The sequence below is a fragment of the Hyperoodon ampullatus genome, assembly GCF_949752795.1.
Source record: "Hyperoodon ampullatus genome assembly, chromosome: 3".
NCBI classification, from domain to species: Eukaryota; Metazoa; Chordata; class Mammalia; order Artiodactyla; family Ziphiidae; genus Hyperoodon; species Hyperoodon ampullatus.
Window position 1 is genome coordinate 40,808,984 of NC_136916.1, and position 20,830 is coordinate 40,829,813.

Here is a 20,830-nt window from a genome sequence, read left to right on the forward strand (position 1 = left end):
ACCAGCACTACAGGTTCTCCATGTTCATCTTCCATAGTTCCAGTCCTACTCCTAGAATTGACCACTTCTCCAAGATGTTCCACATCCTTTAATTGGAGAATGGAATTAGAAACCAAGATCATAGTGCTGGGTGTTTGTTGCTACTGTAGTGTTATGACTTCTAGGCCTTCTCAACTGACAGAGGAAAGAAATATAGGAGTGTATACTAACCTATGTATGCACACATATCTATAAATATTTCAATATGTAACCATGCCTGTAAGCTAAATATGAGCGCATACTGATATCTCCAAGGCTAATATTACCACATAGATCATTCTATCCTCATCCCCTTGTTCTGTCATCCATTTATTTAATTGTTAAATGCAGATTTATATCTATAGCAGTTTCAGAATTATTAACCCACATTTCCATAGGAAATAGCTGCATTACTAGGGAGAGATCCTTTTGCTTTTAGTCTTACAGACTCCACTCATTTCCCAAATTACTTAGCTTAAGACATTTTCTTGAAACTCATTCAGTAAGGTTGTTTCACACATTTGTAATATTCACTGCCTGCTTTCCATCCTTGGATCTCCCAAACTCCTAAGTGCTTTTTTTAGATATTTTTTCACTTTTCATATATTGATATTCACTCTTTGTGTGGTATCCCTTGCAACTAGTTATCTATTTACTGTCTTTGCAATATTACTTTTTAAACAATGTCACACAACTGGAATCATATAATATTTAACCTTTTCAGACTGGCTTCTTTTACTTAGTAATATGCATTTAAAGTTTAACCTTGTGTTTCTGGGGTTTTTTGTTTGCTTGTTTTTTTGCTTATTTTGTGGATTTTTTGTCTATACACCTTTATAATATTAAATAATATTTCATTCTGTGATTATAACACAATTTAATTATTCACTCACTTATTAAAGAGCATCTTGGCTGCTTTCAGTTTTTGGTCATTATAAACAAAGCTTCTAAAAACATATGCATGCAGAAGTTATGTGAATGTAAAATTTCAAATCAATTGAGCAAATACCTAGGTGTGCAAATGTTGGATCATAAGGTAAAACTATGTTTTAACTTTGTAAGAAACTGCCAAACTGTCTGCCAGAGAGGCTGCACTGTTTTGTATTTGAACCAACAATGAATGAGAGTTCCTGTGGCTCTGCATCCTCACCAGTAGTCAGTATAGCATTTTAAAAAACAATTTAGCCATTCTACTAAGCATGCAGTGACATCTTGTTGTTTTTGCATGTTCCTAATGACGAATGATATTAAGCAGCTTTATATGTTTCTCTGCCATCTGTATATTTTCTATGGTGAGGTATCTATTCAAATATCTTGCACATTTTTAAACTGGAATATTTGTTTTCTTCTTATTGAGTCTTTAGAGTTTTTTGTATATTTTGGATACAAGTCCTTTATCATATAAGTATTTTGCAAATATTTCCTCCCAATGTAGTGCCTTGTGTTTTCATTCTGTTAAGAGTGTCTTTCCCAGAGCGGGAGTTTATAATTCTCATAAAATCCAATGTATTAGTTTTTTCTTTCATGAGTCATGATATTGTCTTATATTTGAAAACCTATCACCAAACTGAAAATTATGTAGATTTTCTATGTTTTCTTAAATAAATTTTATATTTTTGCATTTTACATTTAAGTATATGATCCATTTGTAATTAATTTTTTATTGAGGTATAATTGTCATATAACATATTAGTTTCAGGTGTAGAACATAATGATTTGATATTTGTATATCCCCAAATCCTTCCATGGGTGCATTGTTCTCAACCTATTTCCTTGAAACTCTGACCCCCTATTGGATTTTTCCCCTCTTAGGTAAGATTGGAAACTTGAAGGGGACTGGAATAGAAGGAATTTTCTTCCTGGTATAAGCCTTTAGCAAAGACCTTTCCCCTGGGGAGTGGGATTTTGTTAAATAGAAATCTCTGAGTTTATTTCACAGTGTTTACTCTTCCCCTTTCCCTGCCAGAACAAGGAAATAATCTTTCTCAAAACTTCACCATGGCTTCTGGTTCGAGGTGGCTGCTGTGGTGGGGCGGACTATGGCAACTCAGGAAGCCACTCCAGGAAGCCAGTCAGAGGAGAGCAATGCTTTGGACCTGCCATCAGCTTATGACGTAAGGGATTACGTGTTGCAGAGACCCAGCCAGGAGGCCAATAGTGAGGCTTTTAGTTCTGAATAAGTCCTTTCTATTCCTTGTTCTTCAGATGTAGATCCAGCCGTGTGGCCGACAGGGTCTTGGTGCTCTGCCCTGGTGTCAGGCTTGAGCCTCTGAGGTGGGAGAGCCGAGTTGAGGACATTGGACCACCGGAGACCTCCCAGCCCCACATAATATCAGTTGGCAAGAGCTCTCACAGAGGTCTATGTCTCAACACTAAGACCCAACATAATAAAGGTCATATATGACAAACCAACAGCCAATGTCATGCTCAGTGGTGAAAATACTGAAAGCGTTTCCACTAAGATCAGGAACAAGACAAGGTTGCCCTCTCTCACTGCTATTATTCAACATAGTTTTGGAAGTTTTAGCCACAGCAATCAGAGAAGAAAAAGAAATAAAAGGATTTCAAGTGGGAAACGAAGTAAAACTGTCACTTTGTGCAAATGATATGATACTATACATCGAGAATCCTAAAGATGCTACCAGAAAAGTATGAGCTAATCAATGAATATGGTAAAGTAGGAGGATACAAAATTAATGCACAGAAATTTCTTGTATTCCTAAACACTAATGATGAAAAATCTGAAAGTGAAATTAAGGAAACACTCCCATTTGACATTGCAACAGAAAGAATAAAATACCTAGGTATAAACCTACCTAAGGAGACAAAAGACCTGTATGCAGAAAACTATAAGACATTGATGAAAGAAATTAAAGATGATACAAACAGATGGAGAGATATACCATGTTCCTGGATTGGAAGAATCAACATTGTGAAAATGACTACACTACCCAAAGCAATCTACAGATTCAGTGCAATCCCTATCAAATTACCAATATCATTTTTCACAGAACTAGGACAAAAATTTTCTCAATTTGTATGGAAACACAAAAAACCTCGAATAGCCAAAACAACCTTGAGAAAGAAAAATTAAGCTGGGGGAATCAGGTTCCCTGACTTCCGACAGTATTACAGAGCTACAGTAATCAAGACAGTATGGTACTGGCACAAAAACAGAAATATAGATCAATGGAACAGGATCGAAAACTCAGAGATAAACCCATGCACATATGGTCACCTTATCTTTGATAAAGGAGGCAAGAATATACAATGGAGAAAAGACAGCCTCTTCAATAAGTGGTGCTGGGAAACTGGACAGCTACATATAAAAGAATGAAATTAGAACACTCCCTAACACCATACACAAAAATAAACTCAAAATGGATTAAAGACCTAAATGTAAGGCCAGACTCTATAAAATTATTAGAGGAAAACATAGGCAGAACACTCTATGACATAAATCACAGCAAGATCCTTTTTGACCCACCTCCTAGAGAAATGGAAATAAAAACAAAATAAACAAATGGGACCTAATGAAACTCAAAAGCTTTTGCACAGCAAAGGAAACCATAAACAAGACAAAAAGACAACCCTCAGAATGGGAGAAAATATTTGCAAATGAAGCAACTGACAAAGGATTAATCTCCAAAATTTACAAGCAGCTCATGCAGCTCAGTATCAAAAAAACAAAGAACCCAATCCAAAAATGGGCAGAAGACCTCAATAGACATTTCTCCAAAGAAGATATACAGATTGCTAACAAACACATGAAAGAATGCTCAACATCATTAATCATTAGAGAAATGCAAATCAAAACTACAATGAGATAGCATCTCACACAGGTCAGAATGGCCATCATCAAAAAATCTACAAACAATTAATGCTGGAGATGGTGTGGAGAAAAGGGGACCCTCTTGCACTATGGGTAGGAATGTAAATTGATACAGCCACTATGGAGAACAGTATGGAGGTCCTTAAAAAACTGAAAATAGAACTACCATACGACCCAGCAATCTCACTACTGGGCATATACCCTGAGAAAAACATAAGTCAAAAAGAGTCACGTACCCCAATGTTCATTGTAGCTCTATTTTTACAATGGCCAGGACATAGAAGCAACCTAAATGTCCATCAACAGATGAATGGATAACGAAGATTTGACACATGTATACAATGGAGTATTACTCAGCCATTAAAAGGAACGAAATTGAGTTATTTCTAGTGATGTGAATGGACCTAGATTCTGTCATACAGAGTGAGGTAAGTCAGAAAGAGAAAAACAAATACCGTATGCCAACGCATGTATACGGAATCTTAAAAAAAAAAAAAAAAAAGGTTCTGAAGAACCTAGGGGCAGGACAGGAATAAAGACACAGATGTAGAGAATGGACTTGAGGACATGGAGAGTGGGAAGGGTAAGCTGGGACGAAGTGAGAGAGTGGCATGGACATATATACACTACCAAATGTTAAACAGATAGCTAGTGGGAAGCAGCCACATAGCACAGGGAGATCAGCTAGGTGCTTTGTGACCACCTAGAGGGGTGGGATAGGGAGGGGGGGAGGGAGACACAAGAGCGAGGGGTTATGCGGATATATGAGTACATATAGCTGATTCACTTTGTTATACAGCAGAAACTAACACAACATTGTACAGCAATTATAGTCCAATAAAGATGTTAAACAAAACAAAACAAACAAACAAAAAACTTCACCAGGAGAACTGGGTGGAGTTCCTGTGGTTCTTGGAGATAAAGCCCATGAATACGAGCTACCTTCCCCCGCCAGCCCAAAACAGTGGTCTTCAGGATTTTCTCACTCTCAAGCTTATCCATACGCAGCTTCCTGCAATTTATCAAATTCGCTACCTAAATGTTTCTGTCCAGGGTCCCCATGACTACTCCAGGTTCAATAATTTAGTAGAAAGCCTCATAGGATTCAGAATACCATCATACAGCTAGGATTTATTACAGTAAAGTGACAGAAAGCAGAATCATGAAAGGAAAAGTGTGCCTGTGTGAAATTTGGAGGAAACCAGGCACAAGCTTCCCCCAGTCCTGTCCCAGAGGAGGGACACAGAGGATGCTCTTCATTCTTACAGCTATGAGTTGTGACAATGCATATTAAATGTTGCCTATCAGGGAAGCTCCTTAGAGACTTACTGCCCAAGGTTTTTACTGAGGTCACCCTCTGCCTGGCACATACCAAAATTCCAACCTCCCAGATGGAAAATAGGTGTCAGCTAAACCACATGGTTTATATAAGCAGCCTAGGCACAGTGAGTGAGCACTGTTCTGTGAATCGTGGGAACCCTCCTAAAGTCGAAGTTGCCAGGCACCAGCCAAGGGCCAACCTTGCAAGCAGGCCTTTCTAGGCTTGCTACATAACTGTTTTGCCCAGTGTTCCTACTAGTGTATGATCACAGTGGCTGCTGCTTCCAGCAAGTAGATCTCAGTGGCTCTATCTCTCTGGATGCGCCTGTCTCTCCAGATTTCAGGGTAGTAGTTTATCCTGCAACCTATGTTCTCTGAGAGGTCTAAGAAAAGTCATTGCTTTGCAGTTTTTCCACCTTTTCCTTATTGGAAGAATGGGAAAGATAACTTTTAAGCTCTTTACATGTCAGAGCTGAAGCCAGAATTTCTAAGGAGCAATTTTAATATCACAAATTCTCCCTCACAAAAGTTCTTACACAAAGCTAGTGTTGTAGTTAACGACAGGACTTTCTCTTCTTGGAGAAAAAAGAAGACAAACAAAAAAGAATGTCCAGAGGATACATGTGTGTACATGTGAATGTGCCTATGGATGGCCAAACAGCAATACCCATCAATTCTCAGTAAACTTTTCAGGGTCTGGATCAATAACTCTTACTGTCTACATATCAAAATCCTATGGGGGACATTCTGGAGGATACTATTGTTCCAGCCCCATCTAAAATGAAGTAAATAAAAAATTGGGGGGTGGAATTCAGGAATTAAAATTTTTTTTTGACTGAGGAATTAAAAAAATCTTTTCACATTAAAAAATGCAATCAGGGCCTCCCTGGTGGCGCAGTGGTTGAGAGTCCGCCTGCCGATGCAGGGGATACGGGTTCGTGCCCCGGTCTGGGAGGATCCCATATGCCGCGGAGCGGCTGGGCCCGTGAGCCATGGCTGTTGAGCCTGCGCATCCGGAGCCTGTGCTCCGCAACGGGAGAGGCCACAACAGTGAGAGGCCCGCATACCACAAAAAAAAAAAAAAAAAAAAAAAAAAAAAAAAAAATGCAATCAGATTAAAAGCAATAACAACAATAACTCTGTCTTGGACATGTTGCTTAAGATGCTATCTGAATTTTACTGCTTCAAAAGAACTCTTTAAGCTGACAACTCTGGATATCATTTTAGATTACTAAACCATGATTTGGGGAGTAGGGATAAAAAGCCAAATTTAAGAACCCATGTTTTAAGAACCCTCCAGGATATTATCATGTATGTTCAAATTTGAGAACCACGGATCTATTATTTTAAAGACATAGGAAGAAAAAATTATAAGTGACACATCCGTTACCTCCTCCACAGAGATTGTAAAGATTTAACAAGTTTACCTATTTAAAGGCTTTCGGGGAATGCCCACCCCATACTCTATAGAAATGGAGACACCCACGGTAGTCACCTTAGCTGGCAAAATAGTCAGGGAAGCCAAATCTTGATAAGGAAGGGAGATAAACTTCTCAAGAATGAAACCGCTGGTCTAGGATTGATCTCCTTCTCCCAGCTAAGGTTAGAATGGGAGCTGGCAAGGCTGGAGCAGGTATGCTGGCAATGGCCTTTCCCTCAAGGCCACCTGGCTTGTTTCAGAAAGGCAAATATCAAACATGTGTCCCAGATAATAGTGATGATGTTACTCAAAGAAAAAAACCAAGATCATCCGAGGTCATTAATCAGGAGAGACAGAAGCAAAATGGTACCTGAGATGGAGCACCAACCAGCAGATCAAGAATAGAGAAACCAATATCATCAATTCTGAGACAGCCTGAATCAAATCCTTAGAGAGGATCTTAAGTGTACAGCAGGTTTTTATACCTGAAGCGTGTGATGTGGGCACAGAGAAAATGAATTATATTGTCCAACCTCGCTTTCATAAAATAATCTTAAACATTTCAAGATTATCTATCTACCTATCAATTTGCATATATTAGAATGTTAATTATAATCATGGTAATGTGCACTATTTCTCAAATTCTTCACCCCTTTCAGCTTCCACGCCTTTTTCCATGTTCTCTTAAGGTTTCTATTAACAAAGGTGAAATATACTTTAAGCTTTGAACTTGACTATGTGATTTGCTTTGAACAATTGTTTATAGGCAGATGTAATGTCAACAAGGGTTTGGAATATGTTTGCCAAGTGGGGCTTATCTCTACTATTGCTGTGGAAATCACATGCCCCAGTTAGCCTGATGATTCAAGGAAGATGAGACTCATGGAGAAGATACTGAACTGCAGATTTGCAAAGGGAACCAGAGCTGCCGCCATGGCCAACCAGTAGATCTATGAATATAAAGATTATTTTAAGCCCCTGAGCTCTGCAGTGGTTTGTTATCCAGCATTATTTTAACAATAGCTGACTGAAATAATAGTATAATTTACAATTTACAAAAATTTAGAATCAAATTAAATGTTCAAGAATAGGATTGTCTAAGTAAACTATTGTATATTCATGCAATGGATGTGCTGCTGCTAAAAATATTATAGAAAAATATTCATTGGCATACAAAATGCTCATAATAGACTTGCTAAGTGAATATGTGACTATTACATACTGTGCTTACTATTTTTTTTGGTAGAAAATATGTGTGTAGATTTCTACCTGTATGCATCTATACATTTATATATAATTTAAAATTTTTTCACAGGAAAGATTGAAAAGTTAAAGACCAAAATATTGAAAGGGATTGTTTCAGAATGCTGAAGTAATAGATTTTTTTCCTACCTTAAAAAGGTTGTTATGTGTTCCAAATTTTAGAATTATAAATAAGGGAAAGAGGGAGATTTTCTAAAAGACTAAATATTCCATGCAGACAGCTGTAGATTTCTCTTCAGTATTTCAGATATTGAGTTGGTCCCTCTGCATGCTAATACTGATTGGAAACATCTGAGAGAGTGTCTGCACATCTCAGTATTTGTAAAATCTGAAAGGATAAACCTTTGAACATGAATGAATAGTTTATTGGTGTCAATAAGTGTTTTCATCAGCATAGTGTGCCATTTGCAATTGGTTATCAACTCTTCTTTTATTTTTTTTTACATCTTTATTGGAGTATAATTGCTTTACAATGGTGTGTTAGTTTCTGCTTTATAACAAAGTGAATCAGTTATACATATACATATGTTCCCATATCTCTTCCCTCTTGCATCTCACTCCCTCCCACCCTCCCTATCCCACCCCTCTAGGTGGTCACAAACCACCTAGCTGATCTCCCTGTGCTATGTGGCTGCTTCCCACTAGCTATCTATTTTACATTTGGTAGTGTAGAGTAGCATGGACATATATACACAACTCTTCTTTCTTGATTCAGGGTGGAACTTTCCGTAAAACAGAATTGTTAGACAAATAGACACTTTGTGTCTATTTGGTGATTGTGTGAGTATGTGGTTGAAAGGCTGAGTCACTGATGGAATGAATGTCAGATGGGTCAGAGATTATCAAGCAAAACAATGGCTTTTGTCCAATCCCACTTGTCTGCAAGGGAACCAGGGAACCAGGTGGGAGGCTGGCTCAGATAAAGTGGAATTGGATCCATGTTCCAGAGGATAAGGAATAGCTCTATATAATGTATCATGTGAGTGTCACCATGGTATTGTTCCCATTCATAAGCAACAGTTTTTTAGAAACTTGTTAAGCTTGTGTGTCAATAATACATTAATGTGGGTAAATGGCTTGAATAATACATTGGCAAGATCCTCTAAATCTTTGTGCCACCAAACAACAAGTGCCTTCAGAACAGTGCCTTCTTTAAATGGATGCCTGAGCATGAAAAGGTTTGGGAAAATATTTGGAATTGGATCAATATTATATGTCATCTGAAATAAACCAAATAACCTGAGAACTAAGAAGAAAATCTTCCTATCTCCCACAGATTTGCCCACATTCATACGAGGAGTGACCTGAGTTTGAGCTGCAAGATCAGTTGGACTCAGGACTTCAAAACAATCACAATCTTATGAGCTCCCTCTAGTAATGAACACGTTACCTAATGCTGACAAAAGAAACGACTTCATGGCAGCAGGGATCTGTAGCCAATAGAGCATTTAAAATTTTCTGTATAGATTTCATTTCCAAACCATATCAACTCTTCCTTGCTGTGTGATGTGGGAAAGCTAGCTAAACTTCCTGAGGTTACCTGTGTGCAGAAATGCTGAATGAGATGAAGCTGGAAGCACCTAGTTGTACTCCTTAAGTGAGGGAATTCACTCATCACTCCTGGCAAGTCAGGTAATTGATGTAGTCTTCTCTAAAAATGGAATAACAATAACTAGCCACTGTGAAAATGAGCAAGGTGAGTCACACAAAGTGCCTGGCATAGATGTCTGTGACATAATAAACACTAAATTAATATTAGCATACTCCATGCTTTTTATTCCTCTTTTAATCTTATCTTTTTCTGCCTCTACTCTGGACTCCCTATTCTCTCCTTATTTCTTCCACCTCATGTACTAGGAATTATGGACTCAGAGCAGATATTTGGTTAGGGAAACTCGCCTGTATGGTGACAGGAATCCATCTGAACCACAATAGGAGAGGTAGAACTTTGAGAACTATTGTTACAAGTTGATTGAATAGATGCTGAGATGCTTAAATGAACACATTTAACTTACACATAACTTCATTCTATTACCAGCCTCCAAACCTTCCCATTCCTGCAGCCACAGCTTTTTAGGTAACATAGAGAAGGCATGGAATGGTCTGGATGGCAAGATTTTTAGGAGCATTTGTAGCCTCAGGATACCAATCTGTGAGCTTTCTTCTTTTAAAAAAAGGAAAAATTTCACAAAGATTTATACAAGAAATAGTATGTAATATTACAATGTCTTCTCCAGTCTTTTCCCAACTTGACTCTTACTTATTGTCTAAAAGATTCAATCATTTCATAACCGATAAAGGATACAAGAAAAGAAATTTACTTCTTTTCTTTTCTGTGTCTCATCTTCTTTAACATTTCATCATGTATATCATCATCAGTTTGAGCCTGAGTCCCAACTCCTGCAGAATACTTGGTGACAATGTCATGGGTTTTATGTGTTCAAATGTTCTCCCCATGATTCATGGTATTCATTCAGCATTTCAAATTACATAGATTGTTTCCCAGGAGAGAGACATAAAATTGTGTAGACAAGGAATATAGAAGGACATACACACATACACACACACAGACATTACCACCTGGCTACAAAGACATGGTCTCTAGGGTAAAGTTGGTAGTTTCTATAGATTCCTGGTTAAAACCCACTTAAAAAGGAATAGATTGTAAAACCTCTTCTTAGCACTTCCCTGCAATTGCATTAAACCTTTAACAGTAACAAGGCATCCCCCAAACACCATTATGTAGGAGACCCACCTATCCCTGCTGTTCAGGTATGACAACTGAGGCTTCGAGATGTTGAATATCTTTCCTACCAAGATTTATTAAGGACCAGCAGACTTGGTCTTTGTTTGCAATGTGGGCATACATCAGCCTTGCAACACACACACACACACACACACACACACACACACACCCCTAAACAAATTCACTTGGGTGAAACTATAATTTTTTTATGAGATTGTGCCTACATATCATTGATTCTATTAATTCAGTCTCAAAATAAATCTGTTTTGTTAAAAAGAGCAAGCCATGAAATTGTCTGAACCTTTTACTTTTCCACTGGTCTGATGACTATGTATAAAGAAGCACAAATACATATAAATACATCCTTGTGTGGTCTCAGGTAGAACTCAGAGGAAATGTGAATGAGAGGCAGAGAAGAAAATTAAAAAGTAAATGGAATACAGCCCTGAGGAATGAGTCAGAAAGGGGAGCAGAAAGGAATGACAGCCTACAGAGGACACAGAATAGCAGGCATCCCAAATTGAGGTCCGTTAAGAGAAGGGCATTAGAGTAGGTCAATGCGCCAACGTTGTTGGTGCTCTTATTACAAACCAAGGACTTTTATAAGTCATTACAGATATTAATTCATTTAACTTTCCCCCAAGCTGATGAAGTAAGCAGTGTTATTATCATCCCACTAGTAACGATGAGAAAACTGATGCACAGTTGGGTTAAGCATCTTGCCCCAGGTCATAAAATAGTAAGAGGTAAAAGGAGGCTGTGACCCTGGGCAGCACAAGCACCCCTCTTCATAGTGGCTGGGAAAGAACCCAGAGAGGTGGGTGGTGGACATGGGACCACATGGGGCTGAAGTGAGAACAGTGCTAGGTACAAAGCAGGTGGTAGGTGCCCATTGTATGTTTCATGCATCCTGAGGAGATTCCAGTAGGGAGGGAAATATGTTTAAGTAGATGGAAAAGAGCCCATAATAAGGTGGAGAGTAGGGAAATTGCGAGAGAAGAGAAAAAGAAAGGATTCATTCAGGTAACAGAGGCCTTGAGTTTTACTGAAATGTGAGCCAGTCCCAAATGGGTCAGAGCCAGTTTACCCTACAGCTATCTCAGAGTGGCCACCGTCTTCACAGGCAAGCCCCACATGGAAGTGGGGTGGTTAGATTCTGGATGTTGATAGTGTCTATGACTAGCTGAGCACAGTATCCAGCAGAGGGCAGCTCCTCGATAATTCAGTGTGTTTCATACCTACTATGTACCTACTCTGGGTCAGGTAGTGGTGATACAAAAGAAAAGGTGATCCCTCAGGCTTTGCAGTCAGTTTAGAATTAGAATCCCAGGGTCTGCCACTTACTATGCATTGACTCCGGCAAATTTCTTTACCTTCTTTGGTCACATTCTCTTTTCCCTGAAACGTGACTAATAGATGCCAGCACAGCACCTGTGGTACCCTAATGGCTCCAAAGCTGTTAGTTGTTGAAGATGTTCTGTCATTATTTTCAAAGTATGACTGCACAGCCCTTGACGCTGATGGAGCTCACAGCTTAATAGGGATGAGAAACACATAAACTGACAATCACCAGAGAGCGTGCAGGATGTCCTGGTGAACACAGGCGTGAGCCCTAGAGGCGGGATGCATTTCTCCCACTCGCAGGTTCGAGATTCTCCCTCCTCATTTTCGGGAAGCTGCACTTGGGGGTATCAACAAGGTTGAGGTGGTAATTCAGCTGCCTCAGCAAAGCCTGTGGAATGATAGAAAGATTCCACTACAGAGTTCAAACTTGACTCTTAAAATGGCAAGGCTGCATCATATGTTTAAATATAAATTTCATCAGAAGCCTGGGAAACAATTCTGAAGTTGGAAATTCAGGTTGCATACCTGAAAACAAACCGTTGTCAGACTAAGAACTCTCTCACAAAGCAGTTCCTCATGTTATTTGGCATTGCTTTGTCACATGGTAATTATCCTATTAATCCAAATTAGACCTTTATCTTAGGTTCTTCATCCAAAGTGTGAATATAACAACTACTGAGGGGAGAGAAGGAGGGTGATTTTAGAAACACGCCTTGTCATGAGAGCAGGCACTTGTTTTTTGGCAGCAAGAGGAAATACAATTTTAACGTATGTAAGAACTAAGATGCATGAGTGTATTTAAGAAATATAATATAGTTTTTTAATACATCTTTATTGGAGTATAATTGCTTCACAGTACTGTGTTAGTTTCTGTTGTACAACGAAGTGAGTCAGCCACATGCATACATATATCCCCATATCCCCTCCCTCTTGAGCCTCCCTCCCTTCAGAGATCTTTAGGGAGATTCTAAAAAGGCAAGCAGACTCAGTTACCAGGTGTACCAGGCCCTCTGGCACCTCATTCCAGAGGCTTCTATTTAATTAACTAAAGATTTATACAAAACTTCACTTAATACAGGATCACATGACATAGACCCAAAGGGCAATAAAAGTGACATCCTTGTGTGTGGGACTTCCCAAATGCCACTGAGGAGCTCTGTGTGTCTGCTTGGTATGAATACCCTGGGAGGTGTGGCTAATAAGGCAGACTCTTGAGCCCCACTTTAAGAGACTTTATTCAGTAGGTTTGGAGTGGGATTCCAAGATCTGTAGGTTTTACAAAACTCTATACACGATTCTGAGAGCTAAGAGTAGACACTACTGACAAATGCCACATGCAAATCTTGCCTGATGATGAAAATCACCTGGAGTGTTAGTTAAAAATGCAGATTTCTAGGCCACACTCCAGACTCACTGTATTGGAATATCTGAGTTCTGGGCACAGATACTGTATTTTAACTACCCACAGGTCAGTCTCAGCTTCTGGCCTGGTGTGAACCTATGTGTCAATGCTTTGATGTCTATAAATCAATTTTCTAACATTATCAGTCAGTTCCTAAATGGAGACAGTTCTGAGTTTTAATTCCGTTCCTTGACCTGGACAGTCAAGGAGCGGAATTAAAACTCAGAACTGTTTTGGACAGTTCCTTAACCATACAAAGTCTCTGGTGACTCAATTGTGAAATAATAAGAGGTCATTGCGAAGATTAAAGAGTAGCAAGTATAGGGAGATTGGCTCAAGATGGCAGAGTAGAAGGAGGTGAGCTCACTCCCTCTTGCAAGAGCACCAGAATCACAACTAAATGCTGAACAATCATTGACAGGAAGACACTGGATTTCACTAAAAAAGATACCCCACATCCAAAGACAAAGGAGAAGCCACAGTGAGATGGTAGGAGGGGCGCAATCACAATAAAATCAAATCCCATAATTGCTGGGTGGGTGACTCACAAACTGGAGAACACTTATACCACAGAAGTCCACCCACTGGAGTGAAGGTCCTGAGCCCCACGTCAGGCATCCCAACGTGGGGGCCCGGCAATGGGAGGAGGAATTCCTCAAGAATCAGACTTTGAAGGCTACTGGGATTTGATTGCAGGAATTCAACAGGACTGGGGGAAACAGAGACTCCACTCATGGAGGGCATGTGTGTGCGTCAGGACCCAGGGGAAGGAGCAGCGACCTCATAGGAGACTGAACAAGACCTATCTGCTAGCGTTGAAGGGTCTCCTGCAGAGGTTGGGGGTGGCTGTGGCTCACCGTGGGGACAAGGACACTGCCAGCAGAAGTTCTGGGAAGAACTCCTTGGTGTAAGCCCTCCCAGAGTCGACCATTAGCCCCACCAAAGAGCCTAGGTAGGCTACAGTGTTGGGTCCCTCAGTCGAAACAAACAAGACCGAGGGAACCCAGCCACACCCATCAGCAGACAAGTGGATTAAAGTTTTACTGAGCGATGAGCACCAGGAAACTTGCACAAGCCTCTTAGATAGCCTCATCCCCCAGAGGGCAGACAGCAGAAGCAAGAAGAACTACAATCCTGCACCTTTGGAATAAAAACCACATTCACAGAAAGATAGACAAGATGAAAAGGCAGAGGGCTATGTACCAGAGGAAGGAACGAGATAAAACCCCAGAAAAACAACTGAATGAAGTGGAGATAGGTAACCTTCCAGAAAAAGAATTCAGAATAATGATAGTGAAGATGATCCAGGACTTTGGAGAAAGAATGGAGGCAAAGATTGAGAAGATGCAAGAAATGTTTAACAAAGACCTAGAAGAATTAAAGAACAAACAAACAGAGATGAACAATAAAATAACTGAAATGACAAATACAGTAGAAGGAATCAATAGCAGAAAACCCGAGGCAGAAGAACTGATAAGTGACCTGGAAGACAGAATAGTGGAATTCATTGCCATGGAACAGAATAAAGAAAAAGAATGAAAAGAAATGAAGTCAGCCTAAGAGACCTCTGGGACAACATTAAATGCAACAACATTCGCATTATAGGGGTCCCAGAAGGAGAAGAGAGAGAGAAAGGACCCGAGAAAATATTTGAAGAGATTTTAATCAAAAACTTCCCTAACATTGGAAAGGAAATAGCCACCCAAGTCCAGGAAGCACAGTGAGTCCCAGGCAGGATAAAGCCAAGGAGAAACATGCCGAGACACATAGTAATCTATTGACAAAAATTAAAGACAAAGAAAAATGATTGAAAACAACAAGGAAAAATGACAAATAATATACAAGGGAGCTCCCATAAGGTTAACAGCTGATTTCTCAGCAGAAAGTCTACAGGTCAGAAGGGAGTGGCATGATATATTTAAAGTGATGAAAGGGAAGAACCTACAATGATTACTCTACCTGGCAAGGATCTCATTCAGATTCAATGGAGAAATCAAAAGCTTTACAGACAAGCAAAAGCTAAGAGAATTCAGCACCACCAAATCAGCTCTACAGAAAATGCTAAAGGAACTTCTCTAAGTGGGAAACACAAGGGAAGAAAAGGACCTACCAAAACAAACCTGTAACAATTAAGAAAATGGTAATAGGAACATACATATCGATAATTACCTTAAACGTAAAAGTATTAAATGCTCCAACCAAAAGACACAGGCTTGCTGAATGGATACAAAGACAGGACCAATAGAAATGCTGTCTAAAAGAGACCCCCTTCAGACCTAGGGAAACATACGGACTGAAAGTGAGGGGATGTAAAAAGATATTCCATGCAAATCGAAATCAAAAGAAAGCTGGAATAGCAATACTCATATCAGATAAAATAGACTTTAATATAAAGAATATTATGAGAGACAAGGAAGGACACTACATAATGATAAAGCGATCAATCCAAGAAGAAGATATAACAATTATAAATATATATGTACCCACATAGGAGCACCTCAATACATAAGGCACTGCTAACAGCTATAAAAGAGGAAATCGACAGTAACACAATAATAGTGGGGGACTTTAACACCTCACTTACACCAATGGACAGATCATCCAAACAGGAAGTTAATAATGAAACACAAGCTTTAAATGACACAATAGACCAGACAGATTTAATTGATATTTATAGGACATTCCATCCAAAAAGAGCAGATTACACATTCTTCTCAAGTGAACATGGAAAATTCTCAAGAAAAGATCACATGTTGGGTCACAAATCAAACCTCAGTAAATTTAAGAAAATTGAAATCATATGAATCATCTTTTCTGACCACAATGCTATGAGATTAGAAATCAGTTACAGGGAAAATACGTAAAAAACACAAACACATGGAGGCTAAACAATACATTACTAAATAACCAAGAGATCACTGAAGAAATCAGAGGAAATCAAAAAATAACTAGAGACACATGACAATGAAAACACGATGATCCAAAACCTATGGGATGCAGCAAAAGCAGTTCTAAGAGGGAAGTTTATAGCAATATAAGCCTACCTCAAGAAACAAGAAAAATCTCAAATAAACAATGTAGCCTTAAACCTAAAGGAACTAGAGAAAAAAGAACAAACAAAACCCAAAGTTAGCAGAAGGAAAGAAATCATAAATTCAGAGCAGAAATAAATGAAATAGAAATAAAGAAATAAAACAATAGCAAAGGTCAATAAAACTAAAAGCTGGTTCTATGAGAAGATAAACAAAATTGATAAAACATTAGCCAGGATCATCAAGAAAAAGAGGGAGAAGACTCAAATCAATAAACTTAGAAATGAAACAGGAGAAGTTACAACAGACACCTCAGAAATACAAAGCATCCTAAGAGACTCTATGAGACTCAAGCAACTCTATGCCAATACAATGGACAACCTTGAAGAACTGGACAAATTATTAGAAAGGTACAACCTTCCAAGACTGAACCAGAAAGAAAAAGAAAATATGAACAGACAAATCACAAGTAATGAAATTGAAACTGTGATTAAAATTCTTCCAACAAACAAAAGTCCAGGACCAGATGGCTTCACAGGTGAATTCTATCAAATATTTAGAGAAGAGCTAACACCCATCCTTCTCAAACTCTTCGAAAAAATTGCAGAGGAAGGAACGCTCCCAAACTCATTCTATAAGGCCACCATCACCCTGATACCAAAACCAGAGAAAGATACTACAAAAAAAGAAAATTACAGACCAATATAACTGATGAATATAGATGCAAAAATCCTCAACAAAATACTAGCAAACAGAATCCAACAACACATAAAAAGGATCAAACCATGATGATGTGGGATTTATCCCAGGGATGCAAGGATTCTTCAATATATGCAAATCAATCAATGTGATACACCGTATTAACAAATTGAAGAACAAAAACCCTATGATCATCTCAATAGATGCAGAAAAAGCTTTTGACAAAATTCAACACCATTTATGGTAAAAACACTCCAGAAAGTGTGCATAGAGGGAACCTACGTCAACATAATAAAGGCCGTATAAGACAAACCCACAGCAAACATCATTCTCAATGGTGAAAAGCTGAAAACATTTCCTTTAAGATCAGGAACAAGACAAGGATGTCCACTCTCACCACTATTATTCAACGTAGTTTTGGAAGTCCTAGCCATGGCAATCAGAGAAGGAAAAGAAATAAAAGGAATCACAAATTGGAAAAGAAGAAGTAAAACTGTTACTGTTTGCAGATGACATGATACTATACATAGAAAATCCTCAAGATGCCACCAGAAAACTCCTAGAGCTAATCAATGAATTTGGTAAATTTGCAGGATACAAAATTAGTGCACAAAAATCTATTGCATTCCTATACACTAATGATGAAAAATCTGAAAGAGAAATTAAGGAAACATTCCCATTTACCACTGCAACAAAAAGAATAAAATACCTAGGAATAAACCTACCTAGGGAGACAAAAGAACTGTATGCAGAAAAGTATAAGACACTGATGAAAGAAATTAAAGACGATACAAACAGATGGAGAGATATACCATGTTCTTGGATTGGAAGAATCAACATTGTGAAAATGACTATACTACCCAAAGCAATCTACAGAGTCAGTGCAATCCCTATCAAATTACCAATGGCATTTTTTACAGAACTAGAACAAAAAATCTTAAAATTTGTAGGAAGACACAAAAGACCTCGAATAGCCAAAGCAGTCTTGAGGGAAAAAAATGGAGCTGGAGGAATCAGACTCCCTGACTTCAGACTATACTACAAAGCTACAGTAATCAAGACAATATGGTACTGGCACAAAAACAGAAATATAGATCAGGATAGAAAGCCCAGAGAAAAACCGACACACATATGGTCAACTAATATGTGACAAAGGATGAAAAGATATACAATGGAGAGAAGACAGTCTCTTCCATATGTGGTGTTGGGAAAAATGGAAAGCTACATGTAAAAGAATGAAATTAGCACACTCTCTAACATCATACACAAAAATAAACTCAAAATGTGTTAGACACCTAAATGTAAGACTGGACACTAAAATTCTTAGAGGAAAACATAAGAAGAACACTCTTTGACATAAATCAAAGCAAGATCTTTTTTGATCCACCTCCTAGAGTAATGGAAATAAAAACAAAAATAAACAGATGGGACCTAATGAAACTTAAAAGCTTTTGCACAGTGAAGGAAACCATAAACAAGATGAAAAGACAACCCTCAGAATGGGAGAAAATATTTGCAACGAATCAACAGACAAAGGATTAATCTTGAAAATATATAAACAGCTCCTGCAGCTCAATACTAAAAGAACAAACAACCCAATCCAAAAACGGGCAGAAGACCTAAATAGACATTTCTCCAAAGAAGACATAGAGATGGCCAAGAAGCACATGAAAAGCTGCTCAACATCACTAATTATTAGAGAAATGCAAGTCAAAACTACAATGACATATCACCTCACACCAGTTAGAATGGGCATCATCAGAAAATCTACAAGCAACAAATGCTGGAGAGGGTGTGGAGAAAAGGGAACCCTCTTGCACTGTTGGTGGGAAAGTAAATGGATACAGCCACTATGGAGAACAGTATGGAGGTTCCTTTAAAAACTCAAAATAGAATTACCATATGACCCAGCAATCCCACTACTGGGCATATACCCAGAGAAAACCATAATTCAAAAAGACACATGAATCCCAATGTTCATTACAGCACTATTTACAATAGCCAGGTCATGGAAGCAACCTAAATGCCCATCAACAGATGAATGGATAAAGAAGGTGTGGTATATATATACAGTGGAATATTACTCAGCCATAAAAAGGAACAAAATTGTGTCACTGTTTGAGATGTGTATGGATCTAGAAACTGTCATACAGAGTGAAGTAACTCAGAAAGAGAAAAACAAATATATTATTGCATATATGTGGAACCTAGAAAAATGGTATAGATGAACCAGTTTGCATGGCACAAATAGAGACACAGATGTAGAGAACAAACGTAATGACACCAAGGGTGGGAAGTGGCTGGGGGGTGGGTGGTGTGATGAATTGGGAGATTGGGATTGACATATATACACTAATATGCATAAAATAGATAACTAATAAGAAGTTGCATAAAAAAATAAATAAAATAAATTTCAAAAAATAAGTAGTAGCAAGTATAAAATCCCTAGTAAACTGGCAGATAGTGAGTATTGAATATTCATTTCACCCTACCATGACTTTATCTACCTCTTAATATGAATGTAAATTCACAACTTAGAGGAGGTATAAAATAGAACATTTTGATCAAAGAATTATGATCAAAACAAAAGTGAGGTCATATTTCATTTTTTACTAAAAAATGAAAAATGAAAAATAATAACACCAATTTCACATGAGGTTTAAATGAAAGTTGTACATTCATACATTGCTACAAGAAATGTAACTTGGCAAGTTCTCTTGAAGATTTGTTATGCTTTTAAAATTATAAAAAATATCAGAATTTTTGACTTGTTCATTTCATACGGAAAGTAACCCTAAGGACAGAAAACATTATTTTCATAAATATGTTCAGCATTTTTCAAAATAGCAGAGATTTTTAAACAGCCTGAATGCCCAACAATATTAAAGACAAGGTATATCCATTTATATGTAATACTATGAAGGCACTAAAAGTAATCATTGAGATCACTGAGCAATAAAGAAAACCATCTGCACTGTGATGTAAGTGAGAAAGGCAAAGTAAAATTGTATTTCTTCTATGATTACAAGTGTAAAATATTTATATAGAGAGAACATGGAAAATTAATAATTAAGTTGCTATGGGATGAAGAACTTGAGATTTTTTTCTTTTTATTTAATACTGCTATTACCATTACAGTACTGCTGTATGTTCCATGACTACTTTAATATATTGCCTGTCCTTTCTGTTATTTAAAAGAAAAAGACAGCTCATAGGCATTGTTTCATCCACAGAGGGTCCTGATATAAAACCACTTTGATGATCTCTGACCATTAAAGAAAAATCTAATTTATATTACAGGGTCACCCTGGTTAGTCACCAGACCCCAGGCAGGAGATCAGGATCCAGTGAAAGGAAGCCACAAAAGGCAATGTGACAAGGGACATTCCAAATTGGATGCAAGAAAATGAGCTAAGTCCAGAATGAATGTCAAAATGCAGGCTGGGAAGAGGGTGTTGGTTTATAAGACAGCTGTAGCTGGAGGGGCTCAGAGTTATGAACGCTCTTACAGGTTTGTTAGTTCATGTGGAATGAAGAGATGAATTTGGCTCAAGGGTCCAGAGTGGAATCACAGAAGTACATTTTCATATATATTTTAAAAAGAGTCTGACCCAGGCATTAGCTGGGTTGCTCCAGAGAAGGGATTGATTCTCTTTTCCTGCTCATTCTCTCCTTCCTATTCCTAATATGCTCCAAAGCTATGCCTGATTCCATAGGCATCATTTTGGCTCCATTAAGTAGTTGCTGTATGAAT

The 20,830-nt window shown here is 38.2% G+C and overlaps 1 pseudogene across 1 annotated transcript; it reads left to right on the forward strand.

Moving 5' to 3' along the window:
* Positions 1 to 2,057: 2,057 nt before the first annotated feature.
* LOC307049499 (shieldin complex subunit 1-like) lies at positions 2,058 to 2,291 on the forward strand (annotated as a pseudogene). The gene has a single exon. The product of its transcript is annotated as a shieldin complex subunit 1-like (transcript).
* Positions 2,292 to 20,830: the final 18,539 nt, after the last annotated feature.